The 15871-nt window shown below is 39.5% G+C and overlaps 3 long non-coding RNA genes and 4 other non-coding genes across 7 annotated transcripts in view; 6 read left to right on the top strand and 1 right to left on the bottom strand.

The window, feature by feature from the left end:
• Nucleotides 1-15871, top strand: part of LOC147845150 (uncharacterized) — a 180450-nt gene that overhangs the window by 158759 nt on the left and 5820 nt on the right. The window lies entirely within an intron of this gene.
• On the top strand, nucleotides 348-418 carry trnac-gca (transfer RNA cysteine (anticodon GCA)). The gene has a single exon. It is a non-coding gene; the product is annotated as a tRNA-Gly (tRNA).
• On the top strand, nucleotides 2093-2163 carry trnag-gcc (transfer RNA glycine (anticodon GCC)). The gene has a single exon. It is a non-coding gene; the product is annotated as a tRNA-Gly (tRNA).
• On the top strand, nucleotides 2570-2640 carry trnag-gcc (transfer RNA glycine (anticodon GCC)). The gene has a single exon. It is a non-coding gene; the product is annotated as a tRNA-Gly (tRNA).
• Nucleotides 3205-3275, top strand: trnag-ccc (transfer RNA glycine (anticodon CCC)). Its single transcript has one exon. It is a non-coding gene; the product is annotated as a tRNA-Gly (tRNA).
• The window catches only part of LOC148682305 (uncharacterized), a 152546-nt gene continuing 143359 nt past the window's right edge, over nucleotides 6685-15871 (bottom strand). The window contains exon 2 of the long non-coding RNA XR_015943055.1: nucleotides 6685-8527. This is a non-coding gene — a long non-coding RNA (uncharacterized LOC148682305). The remainder of the gene's footprint in view (nucleotides 8528-15871) is intronic.
• The window catches only part of LOC147845151 (uncharacterized), a 7259-nt gene continuing 3139 nt past the window's right edge, over nucleotides 11752-15871 (top strand). The window contains exons 1-9 of the long non-coding RNA XR_015942868.1: nucleotides 11752-11880; nucleotides 12141-12784; nucleotides 12917-13003; nucleotides 13296-13355; nucleotides 13452-13554; nucleotides 13686-13805; nucleotides 13886-13933; nucleotides 14034-14795; nucleotides 14943-14993. This is a non-coding gene — a long non-coding RNA (uncharacterized LOC147845151). The remainder of the gene's footprint in view (nucleotides 11881-12140; nucleotides 12785-12916; nucleotides 13004-13295; nucleotides 13356-13451; nucleotides 13555-13685; nucleotides 13806-13885; nucleotides 13934-14033; nucleotides 14796-14942; nucleotides 14994-15871) is intronic.

Here is a 15871-nt window from a genome sequence, read left to right as displayed (position 1 = left end):
CCCACTAGGAGAGCAGTATGAGCATATCAGCAGTGGTGGTTCACTGGTAGACTTCTTGCCTGCCATGCGGTAAACCTGGGTCCGATTCCCGGCCAATGCAACTTCTTTTTTGTGTTGCTACTCTTCCAGCTCTGGGTTACAGCCTTGCAGCAATCACACCCAACTAGGACAGCAGTATGAGCATATCAGCATTGGTGTTTCAGTGGTAGAATTCTCGCCTGCCACGTGGGAGACCCTGGTCCGGTTCCTGGCCAATGCAAACCCTGTTTTGTGTTGCTACTCTTCCAGCTCTGGGTAACAGCCTTGCAGCAATCACACCCCACTAGGACAGTTATATAAGCATATAAGCATTGGTGGTTCAGTGGTAGAATTCTCGCCTGCCACGCGGGAGACCTGGGTCCGATTCCCGGCCAATGCAAATCCTCTTTTGTGTTGCTACTCTTCCAGCTCTGGGTAACAGCCTTGCAGCAATCACACCCAACTAGGACAGCAGTATGAGCATATCAGCATTGGTGGTTCAGTGGTAGAATTCTCGCCAGCCACGCGGGAGACCTGGGTCCGGTTCCTGGCCAATGCAAACCCTGTTTTGTGTTGCTACTCTTCCAGCTCTGGGTAACAGCCTTGCAGCAATCACACCCCACTAGGACAGTTGTATAAGCATATAAGCATTGGTGGTACGATGGTAGAATTCTCGCCTGCCACGCGGGAGACCCGGGTCCGATTCCCGGCCGATGCTAATCCTCTTTTGTGTTGCTACTCTTACAGCTCTGGGTAACAGCCTTGCAGCAATCACACCCCACTAGGAGAGCAGTATGAGCATATCAGCAGTGGTGGTTTACTGGTAGACTTCTTGCCTGCCACGCGGTAGACCTGGGTCCGATTCCCGGCCAATGCAATTTCTTTTTTGTGTTGCTACTCTTCCAGCTCTGGGTAACAGCCTTGCAGCAATCACACCCAACTAGGACAGTAGTATGAGCATATCAGCAGTGGTGGTTCACTGGTAGAATTCTCGCCTGCCACGCGGGAGACCCGGGTCCAATTCCTGGCCAATGCAAATCCTGTTTTGTGTTGCTACTCTTACAGCTCTGGGTAACAGCCTTGCAGCAATCACACCCTACAAGGAGAGCAGTATGAGCATATCAGCATTGGTGGTTCAGTAATAGAATTCTCGCCTCCCACACGGGAGACCTGGGTCTGATTCCTTGCCAATGCAATCCTGTTTTGTGTAGTTAATCTCCCAGCTCCGGGTAACAGCCATGCAGCAATCACACCCCACTAGGACATATGTTTGAGCATATCAGCTTTGGTGGTTCAGTGGTAGACTTCTTGCCTGCCACGCGGTAGACCTGGGTCCGATTCCCGGCCAATGCAATTTCTTTTTTGTGTTGCTACTCTTCCAGCTCTGGGTAACAGCCTTGCAGCAATCACAACCCACTAGGACAGCAGCATGTGCATATCAGCATAATGGTTCAGTGATAGAATTCTCGCCTCCCATTCGGGAGACCCGGGTCCGATTCCCGGCCAATGCAATTTCTGTTTTGTGGTGCTACTCTTCCAGCACTGGGTAACAGCCTTGCAGCAATCACACCCCACTAGGACAGATTTATGTTATAACAGCATTGGTGGTTCAGTGGGAGAATTCTCGCCTGCGACGCGGGAGACCCGGGTTCGATTTCGGCCAATGCAAATCCTCTTTTGTGTTGCTACTCTTCCAGCTCTGGGTAACAGCCTTGCAGCAATCACACCCTAATAGGAGAGCAGTATGAGCATATCAGCATTGGTAGTTCAGTGGTAGAATTCTCGCCTGCCACGTGGGAGACCCTGGTCCGGTTCCTGGCCAATGCAATTCCTGTTTTGTGTTGCTACTCTTCCAGCTCTGGGTAACAGCCTTGCAGCAATCACACCCTACTAGGAGAGCAGTATGAGCATATCAGCATTGGTGGTTCAGTGGTGGAATTCTCGCCTGCCACGTGGAAGACCCTGGTCCGGCTCCTGGCCAATGCAAACCCTGTTTTGTGTTGCTACTCTTCCAGCTCTGGGTAACAGCCTTGCAGCAATCACACCCCACTAGGACAGTTGTATAAGCATATCAGCATTGGTGGTTCAGTGGTAGAATTCTCGCCTGCCACGCGGGAGACCCGGGTCCGATTCCCGGCCAATGCAAATCCTCTTTTGTGTTGCTACTCTTACAGCTCTGGGTAACAGCCTTGCAGCAATCACACCTCACTAGGACAGCAGTATGAGCATATCAGCAATGGTGGTTTAGTGGTAGAATTCTCGCCTCCCACACAGGAGACCTGGGTCCGATTCCCGGCCAACACAGTTCCCTTTTTGTGTTGCTACTCTTCCAGCTCTGGGTAACAGCCTTGCAGCAATTACACCCTAATAGGAGAGCAGTATGAGTGTATCAGCATTGGTGGTTAAGTGGTAGAATTCTCGCCTGCCACGTGGGAGATCCTGGTCTGGTTCCTGGCCAATGCAAACCCTGTTTTGTGTTGCTACTCTTCCAGCTCTGGGTAACAGCCTTGCAGCAATCATACCCTACTAGGACAGTTGTATAAGCATATCAGCATTGGTGGTTCAGTGGTAGAATTCTCGCCTGCCACGCGGGAGACCTGGGTCCGATTCCCGGCCAATGCAATTTCCTTTTTGTGTTGCTACTCTTCCAGCTCGGGCTAACAGCCTTGCAGCAATCACACCCAACTAGGACAGCAGTATGAGCATATCAGCAGTGGTGGTTTACTGGTAGAATTCTCGCCTCCCATGCGGGAGACCCGGGTCTGATTCCTGGCCAATGCAAATCCTGTTTTGTGTTGCTACTCTTCCAGCTCTGGGTAACAGCTTTGCAGCAATCACACCCTACAAGGAGAGCAGTATGAGCATATCAGCATTGGTGGTTCAGTAATAGAATTCTCGCCTCCCACACGGGAGACCTGGGTCTGATTCCTTGCCAATGCAATCCTGTTTTGTGTAGTTAATCTTCCAGCTCCGGGTAACAGCCTTGCAGCAATCACACCCCACTAGGACAGATGTTTGAACATATCAGCATGGGTGGTTCAGTGGTAGACTTCTTGCCTCCCACGCGGTAGACCTCGGTCCGATTCCCTGCCAATGCAATTTCTTTTTTGTGTTGCTACTCTTCCAGCTCTGGGTAACAGCCTTGCAGCAATCACAACCCACTAGGACAGCACCATGAGCATATCAGCATTGGTGGTTCAGTGATAGAATTTTTGCCTCCCATGCGGGAGACCCGGGTCCGATTCCCGGCCAATGCAATTTCTGTTTTGTGGTGCTACTCTTCCAGCACTGGGTAACAGCCTTGCAGCAATCAAACCCCACTAGGACAGATTTATGTTATAACAGCATTGGTGGTTCAGTGGTACAATTCTCGCCTACCACGCGGAAGACCCGGGTTTGTCTTGGCCAATGCAAATCCTCTTTTGTGTTGCTACTCTTCCAGCTCTGGGTAACAGCCTTGCAGCAATCACACCCTACTAGGAGAGCAGTATGAGCATATCAGCATTGGTAGTTCAGTGGTAGAATTCTCGCCTGCCACGTGGGAGACCCTGGTCCGGTTCCTGGCCAATGCAAACCCTGTTTTGTGTTGCTACTCTTCCAGCTCTGGGTAACAGCCTTGCAGCAATCACACCCTACTAGGAGAGCAGTATGAGCATATCAGCCTTGGTGGTTCAGTGGTAGAATTCTCCACGTGGGAGACCCTGGTCCGGTTCCTGGCCAATGCAAACCCTGTTTTGTGTTGCTACTCTTCCAGCTCTGGGTAACAGCCTTTCAGCAATCACACCCCACTAGGACAGCAGTATGAGCATATCAGCATTGGTGGTTCACTTGTAGAATTCTAGCCTGCCACGCGGGAGACCCTGGCCAATGCAAACCCTGTTTAGTGTTGCTACTCTTGCAGCTCCGGGTAACAGCCTTGCAGCAATCACACCCCACTAGGACAGTAGTATGTGCATATCAGCATTGGTGGTTCAGTGGTAGAATTCTCGCCTGCCACGCGGGAGGCCTGGCGTCGATTCACGGCTATAATATAATACGGCTATATAATATATTAATATTGTGTGGCTCCTGTTCCAGCTCTGGTTGACGGCCTTTTAGCTCTCACACAACACAAAGGCAAGAAACAACATGGATCAGCATTAGTGGTTCAATGGTAGAATTCTCGGCTGTCACGTGGGAGACCCAGGTTTGATTCTCGGCTAATGCAATTACTGTTTTTTGATGCTACTCTTCCAGCTCTGGGTAACAGCCTTGCAGCAATCACACCCCACTAGGGCAGCAATATGAGTATATCCATATTGGTGGTTCAGTGGTAGAATTCTTGCCTACCATGCGGGACACATGAGTTCGATTCCCGTCTAGTGCAGTTGCTGTTTTGTGTGGCTCCTTTTCCAGCTACATGTAACTATCTTGCAGCACTGACTCCCCACAAGGGCAAAAGAACATATGTGCCAGCGTTGGTGTTTCAGTGGTAGAATTTTCGCCCGCCTTGTGGAAGAACTGGGTCTGATTGCCAGCCAATGCAGTTGCTGGTCTGTGTTGCTACTCTTCCAGCTGCATGTAACAGCATAGCAGCAATCACACCCCACTAGGGTAGGATAACATGTGTTTCAGCATTGATGGTTTAGTGCCCTATCATACGCGCGGCGCAAAAGTATATTGCTAGTTTAAGCTTGACACAAGAGTCGTTTTGAGGCGTTGCGCTACGCTGTTTAAATAGCAAATGCATTAGCGCTCATATGTGCACCCATAGGCGTTCTGGTCTAAAAAAGAAGGTGTTCTGAGGCGCACTGCTGGCGCGTTGCTATTTTGAGAAACTAAAATAGATTTTTCATTAGACCAAAACAAACCCGGTCTAAACTCCTGCGCAGAGTTGCGCCTCGCTTACACACAATTCTCACCTGCCACGTGGGAGATTCGTGTCCGATTCCCGGCCAATGGCAAAATAATAAGCAGTTCAGCATTTGTGGATTTGTGTTGATTCCTGGCCAATGCAATTTATGTTGCTCCCCTTCCAGCTGCTTGTAACCGCCTGGCAGCTCTGAGAGCCCACAAGGGCAGGTGAACATGTGAGGCAGCATTGGTGGTCCAGTGGTTGAATTCTCGCCTCCCATGCAGGAGACCCGGGTCTGATTCTGGGCCAATGCAGTTCATGTTTTGTGTTGCTCCTCTTCCAGCTGCATGTAACAGCCTTGCAGCACACACACCACAAAGGCAAGGAAAGATATGTGTCAACATTGGTGGCTCAGTGGTAGAATTGTTGCCTGCTTATAGCCGTACCACCCAGGGAACAGTAAAGGACACTAGTGAGCGATACAGGGAGTGAACAGCTGCAGTTTGGAGAAAGGGTCTCCTTCATTTTAGAATTTTTGTTGTGTGTTTGTTTGTGTTGTTTTTATGGAGTGAAATAGTCTATTTTATTTTTTTAAACCACCTAAGAGCAGCATCTTGCTAACTGGAGGGTGTTTTTTGTTTTTCACTTTTCCTGGGCATAAAATGGACCGTTCTTTGGCAAACGAAACTGGGCTGGATGCAGAGACTCTCTTGGCAAATGAAACTAGACTGGATGGAGGGGCAAGAATAGTTAAGGACAATGGACTGGACGATAGACAACGAGCTGGACAAAGGAAAAACTTGGAAGAAAATATTTAAAAGAAGTAACAGTAATAGTAAATGCCGAAGAAGTAAATGAGGTAAGAGCTGTGGACATCATTAAAGCAGTGACAGACAAGTGTGGTCATGGGAAGATTCTGGCTTTGAGACTGAGGCAAGGAAAAGAGTTTGAACTAACTATGGTAAAGCAAGAAACATGTTTTGAGGAATTGATCTATGAACTGTTGATTAAGGAAATGAACTGTTAAAATCAAAAAGCTGCAAAACAAGGATTATGTTGTTTATTTCGTGCACCTGCCAGTCTATCTTGATGACAGAGAAATTTTAGAAAAATTAGAAGGATGGGGAGTTTATCCCATATCAAAAATAAAAAGAAGAGTTTACACAGGCACTGACATTGAGGACGGAACAAGGTTCCTAGAAGTAAGGTTCCCTAAGGAGGTGGCATTATTCCCATGTAGCACAAAGCTGGAAACAGCAAAAGGTACTTCAGGGTAATGCACAGCCACCAAGTGAAGACCTGTAGGCTGTGCATAAGCCCTGAGCACCTGTTAATGTGTGGAATGTAATAAAAAGAAAAATGGAAAGATGCATAGAAAGACTGTACTGGTATTTTAAAGAAGAAGACATGTTACCAAGCTTTTATGATGTGTTTAATGATGAAGTTTATAATGTTTTAAATGGTTTAAAGTGGAAGATGCCCAAAGAGGATATTATTTTATGAAGAATGTTTATTTTAATGTATTTGTTTTGTAAAAATTTCTGGAGTTTTTAAATGTTAATGTAATATGAAGATTTAAAAAAAAAGCACCTGTTAATGGATTGCACAGATTTTAAGTGCTATAAATGTGAAGAAAAGGGACACTTTGCAAGGAATTGTAATACTGTCAAATGTCCAGTGTTACGATTGACATCCACATCAGCTGCTAGCTGAGTTTTCTTCTTAGGCGGCATATTTGGTAATTCTGTGACACTCACCCGAGTTACTTCTGACACCAACTGTTACGATTGACCAGGTGGATGGAGGCAAAAAAGTGTCACAGAAGCCGCTGGTGAAAGTGAAGAGTGATTTATTTACACAAAGTGAAAACAAAAATCCAGCAAAACAGGTGAAAGTGACAAAATAACAATAAAGAAAAATAAACTATTCTATATTTACAATGTATATACAGGCTTGTTCAGCTAAATCAAGTAAATGACCTGGGGCCTGTTTCAGAAAGCAGGTTAAGTGAAAACTCAGAGTAGTTTAACCCTGAAATGAGACAAACTCTGGGTTTTCCGTTTCAAAATGGCAGGTTTGTTAAACTCGAGAAAGCAGGGTAAGTCAAGCCTGTTTCTAAAAGAGAGTTAACTTTAACTCAGAGTCAGTTACCGTGGTAACTTACTCTGTGAATCTAACCTGGTCCGGAGCAGGTTTTATTCTCTAAACTCTGAGTTTCTATCGGTCTCCTCCCCTTTTTTAAAGATGAAGCGGCATTTCTCGCATTAGTCTTACATTTCCACACACCTATTTTAGAGCTCATTTTGGAGATGTGCATAAAAACGATTGATGGAAACGTCATGATTCACATAACTTTTGAAAATACGCATAATATAACAAGTGCATAACTGAGTGGGTTAAACTTTTATTTGATAGATGCACATAAACTACGAAGTGCACTTAAATTACAGTATGTACATTAAAAAATGGTTTGTTAGAGATGATGATAAAAATGTGTGTGAAAAAACAAACCAGCAGACTGAGCACACTGTAGAACATCTTAAATGGTGTTTTAGTCAATCTAAAATGCATTTACTGTTTCAGTATTAGTGTATATTATTAATTACCTCCGAGCGTCTGGAGTGTGTCAAGATCTCCGCGTCTGGCTTCAAACGCCCCCACGTGTTCATTGTGTGTCAATTGTCTTCTGAGGCTCAGGTACATTAATTAAATAAAAAATCATTGATGCAGCTTCTTCTACCGCAGTGATTCTGTTTTTACTGTTGATATTTGGCGCAAGTTAATCAGAAAGTGACGATTGTGTTCTCTTCGACTGTTTGGATAAAAACGCTGCTTTATTTTTAGGCGTTATTCCAGTTTTGCACAAATTTATGTAATAGCCTATATTTTGATGAAAACACATTAATTAAATAAAAAATATTTGCCACAGCTTTTTCTACCACAGTAAATTCTGTTTTTACTGTTGATATTTGGTTAATCAGGAAGTGACGATTTTGTTCTCTTTGACTTGTTGGATGAAAACGCTGTTTTATCATTAATAATTAGCTTAACCTTTGACATGTACTGTTACTAGATTAACGTGATTATTATTTTTTCTAAAAAGTATTTTTAGCACTGCTTACCTTCTTAATGTTATATCAAACTCTATCACTTAATCAATAAAAAGGCAGACACACAAGTGCACTGTTAAATCTATTAAAACTGATAAACGTGTATAAAAGTTTAGAAACATTTTATAAACGTCACACATTACATTACTTATTTTATTATACTTAAATATTTAAATACTTTAAATAAAAAATTATGCATTAACTTGAGCAGCTGTTTTCTCATGCTGTCTCTGTTTCACTGATAATTGCTTCTTTTTAAATATATACACTCATATTTGCCATAACTTTGCATTAGCAGATCAAATTCAGCCGGAGAAAGAAATTGTGATCTCTTTTTTTAAGATGTTGCCATGGTCACTCGTAATATCTGCGCTCCATTGATAATGCCTTTTTATAGTCACGGTGTGCGCGCTTAACTCTGAGTTGGTCTACTCAAAGTTGATTGACTCAACTCAGATCAGCTATTCTGAAACCGAAAACTCAGAGTTTTTAATCTCTCGGTAAATCAACTCAGAGTTCAAGTTTAAACTCCGAGTTGTTTGAACCTCCTTACTGAAACAGGCCCCTGAACAAAATCTGTTAACAATACTGACACAAACAACCTTCTCCTACAACTACCCACTCCAAGTAAATGTTTGGGGCCATTTTATTGTATTGGCCCCGCTCATGGGTTAAACCATTTTACTGGTAGTGGGTTACCATGTAGACAAAAAAATACATAAAAAGACATTCAACAGAAATATAAATTAATGCAAGTAAATGAATATGCATACAAAACTCAAAATACAACACAACAAATAACCAGTACAAATTTAAACAACAAAACTGTGATTTTTATTTACTGACCAGGGGGTTGTGACCCTGATGATGCTATGGAAAATGGCTGCTCCAAAGTGAAGGCGGGAAAAATCTGTATAAATGGCTTTGTTTGAAAGTTAAACAGGTTTGGTGCTGAGAAATGGAAACTGGTAAGTATATGTAAACTCTCTATGTTTGGTTAATAAATGAAGTTTGAAAGAAAATGTGTCTGTGGTTATTTCAGTGTTGATATGGGCTATTGTTTGACATAAAAGTGAAATTTTTACATAAACACAATGCTAATCTTGAGAGAAAAAACAACATGTACACATTACACAAACACACACATGCACAATACAAATAACACAAAGATCCATGTTTAAAAGTATGTATGAGTGCAATGTGATGTGTGTTTGTTAGTCACAGTGTCTTAGTTTTACACTGTAGAATTTATACAATTTTTAAACAAGTGTGAATGTTGGATGGAAGGAGAGGAAGGGGGGAGTAAAACAAGAGGACGGACAGGTGCATGAAAGAAACAAGGAAGAAGAAGATTTAAAAACAAGGGTAATGGAGGAGGAAACAAACAATATAAGGGAAGAGAGAGGAAAAAATGTGAACGAAAAACAGACGTCAGAACAAGAACAGTGGACAAGCGTTTTTTAACCTTTTATCATGGAATGCAAGCTGTTTATTGAATGTGGAGAAATTTGAAAATATGTTGGTGTTATGTAAAGAAGCTGACATGATTGTTTTGCAAGAAAAAATTGGAAAAATTAAAGTGGTTCAAAATGGTTAAAATGGTTCAAAGTAAATGGGATGGTCAAATATATTTTAACAATAGACAGGATAAAGTGGATTGTGGAGTAGTGATTTGAATAAAAAAAGGTATATATGAAAAAGAAAAGGTAATATTTGAGGATGGAGTTGGGAAAAGCATGGCGATGAAATTAGAAAAAGTTGAAGATAATTTCATAATTTATAATATTCATGCATCCAATGAAAAAAATGAAAAAGTGAACTTCTTTATAAACGTTAGTATAAATGTAAAAAATGGCAGAATGTTATTGTAGTTTGAGATTTTAATACTGTTTTCACAGAATTAGATCTGGGGAGTAAGATGGTATATAGAAAAGACAAGGGGAGAAAGGAGCTACTGAAAATGATGACAGAATGCAATTTAATAGATGTGTGGAGAGAGAGAAATAAGACAAAGAGGAAATTTTCAAGAATGCAACTGGTTTTAAATGAGGTGAAGTAGGATTGATTAAATGTTATGTAATGTAGAAATGAAAGACTATATAAAAAGTGTATTTTACAAAAACGTTGGATTTAGTGATCATTCGATTTTTTGTGTGAAGTTAGATTGTGTAAAAGTTGAAAGGTGATTAGGTGTATGGATTTTGAACGCAACAATTTTAAAACATGAGACATACAAAGAAAAAATAAATAAACAAATAATTGTAAACAGTAAATTGGATAGAATGTATAGAGAAGATAAAAGAATATAGTGGGACAACATGAAGTTAGACATAAAAAATGTTCAATAAAATATTGTCAAATAATATAATTAGAAGCAAAGCAAAGTACACTGTTGAAGGAGATCGAAGTACAAAATACTTCTTTAACTTAGAAAAGACTAGACAGAAAGGAGACTTAATGAAAGAGGTGTTGGATAAAAATGGAGAATTAAAACAAGGAACGGAGAAAATGACTATTTGTTTGAAGTGATTAAAAACTTTGGATTTAGGGAGAATTTTAGGAAATGGATCAACATTTTTTATTATAATATTTTGACATGTATTAAATGCAATGTTTTTTTAATCGGAATGTTTTCAACCAACAAGGTCTATAAGACAAGGATGTCTACTATCTGCACTACTGTACACATTAGTAGCTGAACCATTGGGACTTGCAATAAAAGCAGTCAATGGAATAAGAGGAATACAAATAGAAGAAAGAACCGAACTTGAGCCAATTTACCAGTATGCAGATGACACAACTTTGTTGGTTGAAGACATCCAAAGTGTAACAAAGGCAATGGGGATTTTAAAGAGGTATTGTAAAGGAACTGGAGCTAAGATTAATGTATTAGAGAAATAATCAATAAAACCTTTGCCTTCAATGTCAGGTTTCTCAGTTTCCAATATCTCAATCTAATTTCCATCTAAGTTCCATCCATCTGCCCTTCTAATTCTCATACACACACTCTTTTCAACTCTCAAAAATGTGGTATGTGCAGAGTGTTACCCCATTGCCTTTTGTTTACTATAAAAGAATTTTGAAAATGTGTTTTAGATTTCTTATGGGGAAAAGAAAGAGCAAAAATAGCATACGACACGTTTTAAGGACATACCCATTTTTATGGATGAAAACATTAAGGACAAAATTGGTAAAATGTTTTGTAGATGTTAAGAGTAAAGCAGTGTGGAAAAGTGTCATGGGCTATTTTTTAAAGAAATGTGGTCAAGTAAATAAGGGATGTAGTGTATTATGTATGAAAACAAAAAAAGAAATGTGGACAGGTATACCAATATTTTATACAGAGGTTTTAGAAGCTTGGGGAAACTTTTTAGAAAATATGCTCATTGTACCTAAAGGAAGAAACCAGCTCTTAGAACAACCTTTGTTTTTAAACATGAATGTCAAGAAAGATGGAAATGTAATATATTATTAAAAAATGGTGGAAAGCTGGAATTAGGCAAGTGAAGGATGTGCTCTATGAGGTGATAAATGGCTATCTTCCATTACAGGTAATTGAAGACATGTTATCTGAAAATGAAGTGAATTAAGGGAAAGGAACACTTGTAAAACAGTTTGAGGATTTAAAAAGAGCAATACCACAGGAATGGGTTGAAAGAATTGAACAAAACGAAAAGGGAGAAAATGGAGATATGCCTGATTTGTATTTAAACATTTATTTAATAATAAATAATTAATTCACTTTTTGCTAAACTTACTCTCAAATATGCTTATGATTAGATTGCAGATTTCAAAAAGCTGTGTCGACAGTTTGGGGTTGATAATGTTGGTTCCAAAATGGATCTCATCCTCAGACTTTGTGATTAAATGTCAAATAGAGTGACATCAAGGTGTTTGAAAAGATTTGGGGTGCTTCAGGTGAGTTATGGCATGTATGTATCTGCATGTATAAGTACTGTATATGTATATATGCCCACATGTGTACAGTATATGTTAAACATTTGAAGTGGATCAAAGTTTTTTAAATTATCCAAATATATGAAAGGTTGCTGCTCAATAGTTTTAGGATAATTTATGAAAGGTTTTTGATCCTTGTTAAAATGTACTATATTATTGTTGAAATGTTTAATTTAGTGTTTCAATAATTTAGTTAATTTTTTATTTTTCTGTGTATATAGGTGGTGTGGGTGTAATCATGTGTCCATGTGGGATTGTTTACTCAATCAAATTTAACCTCAGAGCTGAGAGTCCACGTGATTTCACAGACCTTCTGCTGTCATGGAAAATATTTTCCTAATGTCACAATCTATGATTACCCTCGAGGCGTAGTTGCACACACAAATAAAAGATGTCCACGATGTCCACCTTTCCACCCATTTGAGGGCAGAGTGCAAGACCCCTCTGCTGAAAATATTAAACAAGCAAAAGAAGGAAAACTAAAAGTTCACTTTCCTTGGCTGGCACACACACACACACACAAAAAAACCTGCAGATCCTGACTGCCACCCTGTGACCGGTCTGTCCGAGCACTACTGTTTGTGTGTAGTTTTCCACCAAAGCAGCAGTATGGACAAGAGAGATGTGCTCCGCACTATTGGTCTTATGCCAGAGCTGGCTGGAAAAGTTAATAGCCAGCGTGCAGAGCAGCTTTTTTCAGAAGTAAAGAAAAACAACTACTTCATGAATATGTTAAGACCAGCAGCACACATCTTTCTGGCACGAAATATTCTCCACCACCAGAATCTTGCACATAACCAAAAGAAAATAGAACATTTTAATAAATTGTTCCATGGCAACCGTACTTTGGAATCTGATTTTAATGGTAAGGTCATAATTTTTTAAATATTCTTCATACTTGTGTAAATATTTTATTAAAGTTTTAATGACTACCTCAAAGGGCAACATAGTTAACAGCATTTAACCTTTTTTTTCTTATTATTTTTGTTTGTCTTAGCCCACAGATTCATGGACAAGCATGTGTTTTCTGACTTGGAGATTGTACCTGATCATGAGCCGGTGTTAAATAATATGCCAATAATTAGTGAGTTTTTCCTTAAAACAAGCAAAATAATCTTACGTCAAAAGAAAAAAACAAGATTATTTTGCTTACCCCATTGGCAGATTATTTTGCTTGTTTTAAGGAAAAACTCACTTATTATTGGCATATTATTTCTTAAAACAAGAAAATATGTTTTGCTTATCTAGAAATTGCCTCTTGATATAAGAAATTTTAGATATTTACACTAGAAACAAGACAAAAAAATCTAAGCAAGAAAAGCATTTTTTGCAGTGTACCTTTTATACATATGCATCAACTGTTTTTCAATCTAAAGGCACACTTCCACCCTCTGTTAAGACTGATAAGAGATCCTTAGTGAACCAACGCAACAACTGTAAGAATTTAAATTGTTTATATTTTTTCTTTCATATTGGTTGTCATTTTAAATGGGGTGTTGTTGCTAATTATTTCAATTTTATATATTTTGTAGTGCCTGTTCAAACTTCCAGTTCAAACTTAATTTCACTCTGGAATGTGTGCAGCCAAACAAGGCATGCTGGACACAGCCACCCAGTCCAGTCCAGCTGGAGAAGGTTAGATTTATATGTCATGAAACATGTTTATTCATTAGACGATCATTTAAAATACTTTAACTATAATGCATAAAGATGAACAGTGAGAAAGATATTGTATTGCAGAATATTATAGTATGTTCTCTTCATAGTTAAACCATGCCTTACTGGAGAGAGGGCCAAAAGATGAATTCCTAGCATCTGTTGGAGGCACAGTCCTCACCAGGTTGTATTTCCAAACATTGGGACTACTTCAAGATGTAGAGGCGACAGTAAGATTCTGCAAACACATTTTGGTATATTAATACCTTAACCCAAGTAGTAGAATAAATTTATCCTTGAATGATTACAGATTTTAAATGCTTGCCTTTCTGTAATAAAGGATGTTGCTGGCCTTCAGGTAATGCAAAGGATGACCTAGACCAAAAAAAACTCTGTATTTAATGTAAAGGATTGTATCTGCTTGTTTAATTGTATTTTAATTTATTTTCACTTAACAGGGTATAACAGTCCATGTGTTCAGTCCATATGTGACAGTGACTTGGTTGCCTCCAGTGTGTGGTGACCCACTGTCTAATGTTCCTGTGAGTGTTATTGTGTGATTTTGTAACAGATGCAGTGTAGAATAAGTCATTTAGTGTTTGTGTTGTAAATACTACATTTCTTTAAAAATTCTTATGATTTTGTTTAAGGAAAATCTGGCAAGTCATGACATCATTTTACTACCTTCTTGGACGAGCATTCACTGGATGATCGTTGTATGTGACAATATAATAGATAATGTCAAGTAAATAAATAGAAAATATTAAACTGTTCCACTTATTTTAGATATAAAACCTGAAAAGGATTCAATTCATGAAATGTAATGTTAAAGTTGCACTGTCATAGATCATGAAGAAAAAAAAAGGGAGATCTATTGGCTTGATTCCCTCTCTGGACGGAGCTTCAATGATACACGCTACTTGAGCAGTTATTGGTTTATGAGTGAAAAGTTAAGAATTCGGGATAATGGTAGTTCTGTTTTAAACCACATATCCCTGTTTTTTTCTGTTTTTTTTCACCTTTTTCCTCTTTGTTTTGATTTATCTATCTTTATATGTTCATTGATATTATTTTAATCAGTCCCATCTAAATGTCTGACGGACTGTAGGCCCTGTGATATGAGAGCTTTCAATTTAAATGTTTAATGTTTTGTATGATTGTTTCTTTTAATATTGTTCTCTACAGAAAACTAGCACAGCATGCATGTTCAGACACATGGGGTGAGTACAGTGCTGGTGAAATTCCAGTAAGCATCACCCATAAACATTGTTCCTTAACTACTTAATGTTTTCACTTTATTTTTATTTATTTTTTTACTAATTGTTGTTGTTAATGGTGGTGTTCTTTTTGTTTTTTTGTATTACCAGGGCATTCCCAAACAACATTGCTCAAATAACTGCGGAGTGTTTGTGTTGATGGTAAGTAATTAAAAAAAAAGTTTCTTCAAAAACTTAATTAATGTTTGCATATGCTGTTTTTTCGCTTGGAATCATTACAAAATGAATATGCTATTTTAGTATGCAACTGTACATCTGCTCTAATGTGCTGTTTATTTATACAATTTATTTGTAGTAATGTGGGAGTTTTCACATGAACATATCTTTAAAGGCAACCAGTTGTCTACAGAAAGTTTAATTGTCTTCAAAAAGGAAACTTGTTTCTTTTCTCAAATTATTCAATCAAAACAAATGTGTTTTGAAACCAAAGTCCTTATTTGTTACCCACAACACATCAAGATTTGATCAAGTCAAAATTTCATAATCTGACTCAAATGTACATATAGATTATAAGATTTAGGTGAGGATTGAAGCCAGGTCTCTTGGACTCAAAGCTGGGGCTTTTCCCAGCTGAGCTAACTCCTAAACTTATGAACCCAAGAGCAGAAAATTAATAATGGAACTTGAGGCATTTAGTTTTAGAAAAAACAAACAACTGATCTTTACTTGAAAAAAAGAATACAAAGTACAACAGAAATGACTGAAGCCGAGCTTCCAGTAAACAGGCAAAGCAAATCTGACAAAAAAACACAACAATAAAGTGTCATTTAGCTTCTCAAGAGAATCAGGAGAACAATAATGGCTGAAGACTGAACACACGAGGGGCGAGGCAATGGCACAGTAGGTAGTGCTGTCGCCTCAGAGCAAGAAGGTCGCTGGTTTGAACCTCAGCTCAGTTGGTGTTTCTGTGTGGCCTATGTGTGGGTTTCCTCCGGGTGCTCTGGTTTCCCCCACAGTCCAAAGACATGTGGTACAGGTGAATTGGGTAGGTGTGCGTGCGCGTGTGTGTGTGTGTTTAC

Source organism: Danio rerio, chromosome 4, assembly GCF_052040795.2.
Source record: "Danio rerio strain M-AB ecotype USA chromosome 4, GRCz13ab, whole genome shotgun sequence".
NCBI classification, from domain to species: Eukaryota; Metazoa; Chordata; class Actinopteri; order Cypriniformes; family Danionidae; genus Danio; species Danio rerio.
The sequence above is the reverse complement of the archived record's forward strand: the minus strand, read 5'-3'. Positions and strand labels throughout refer to the sequence as shown.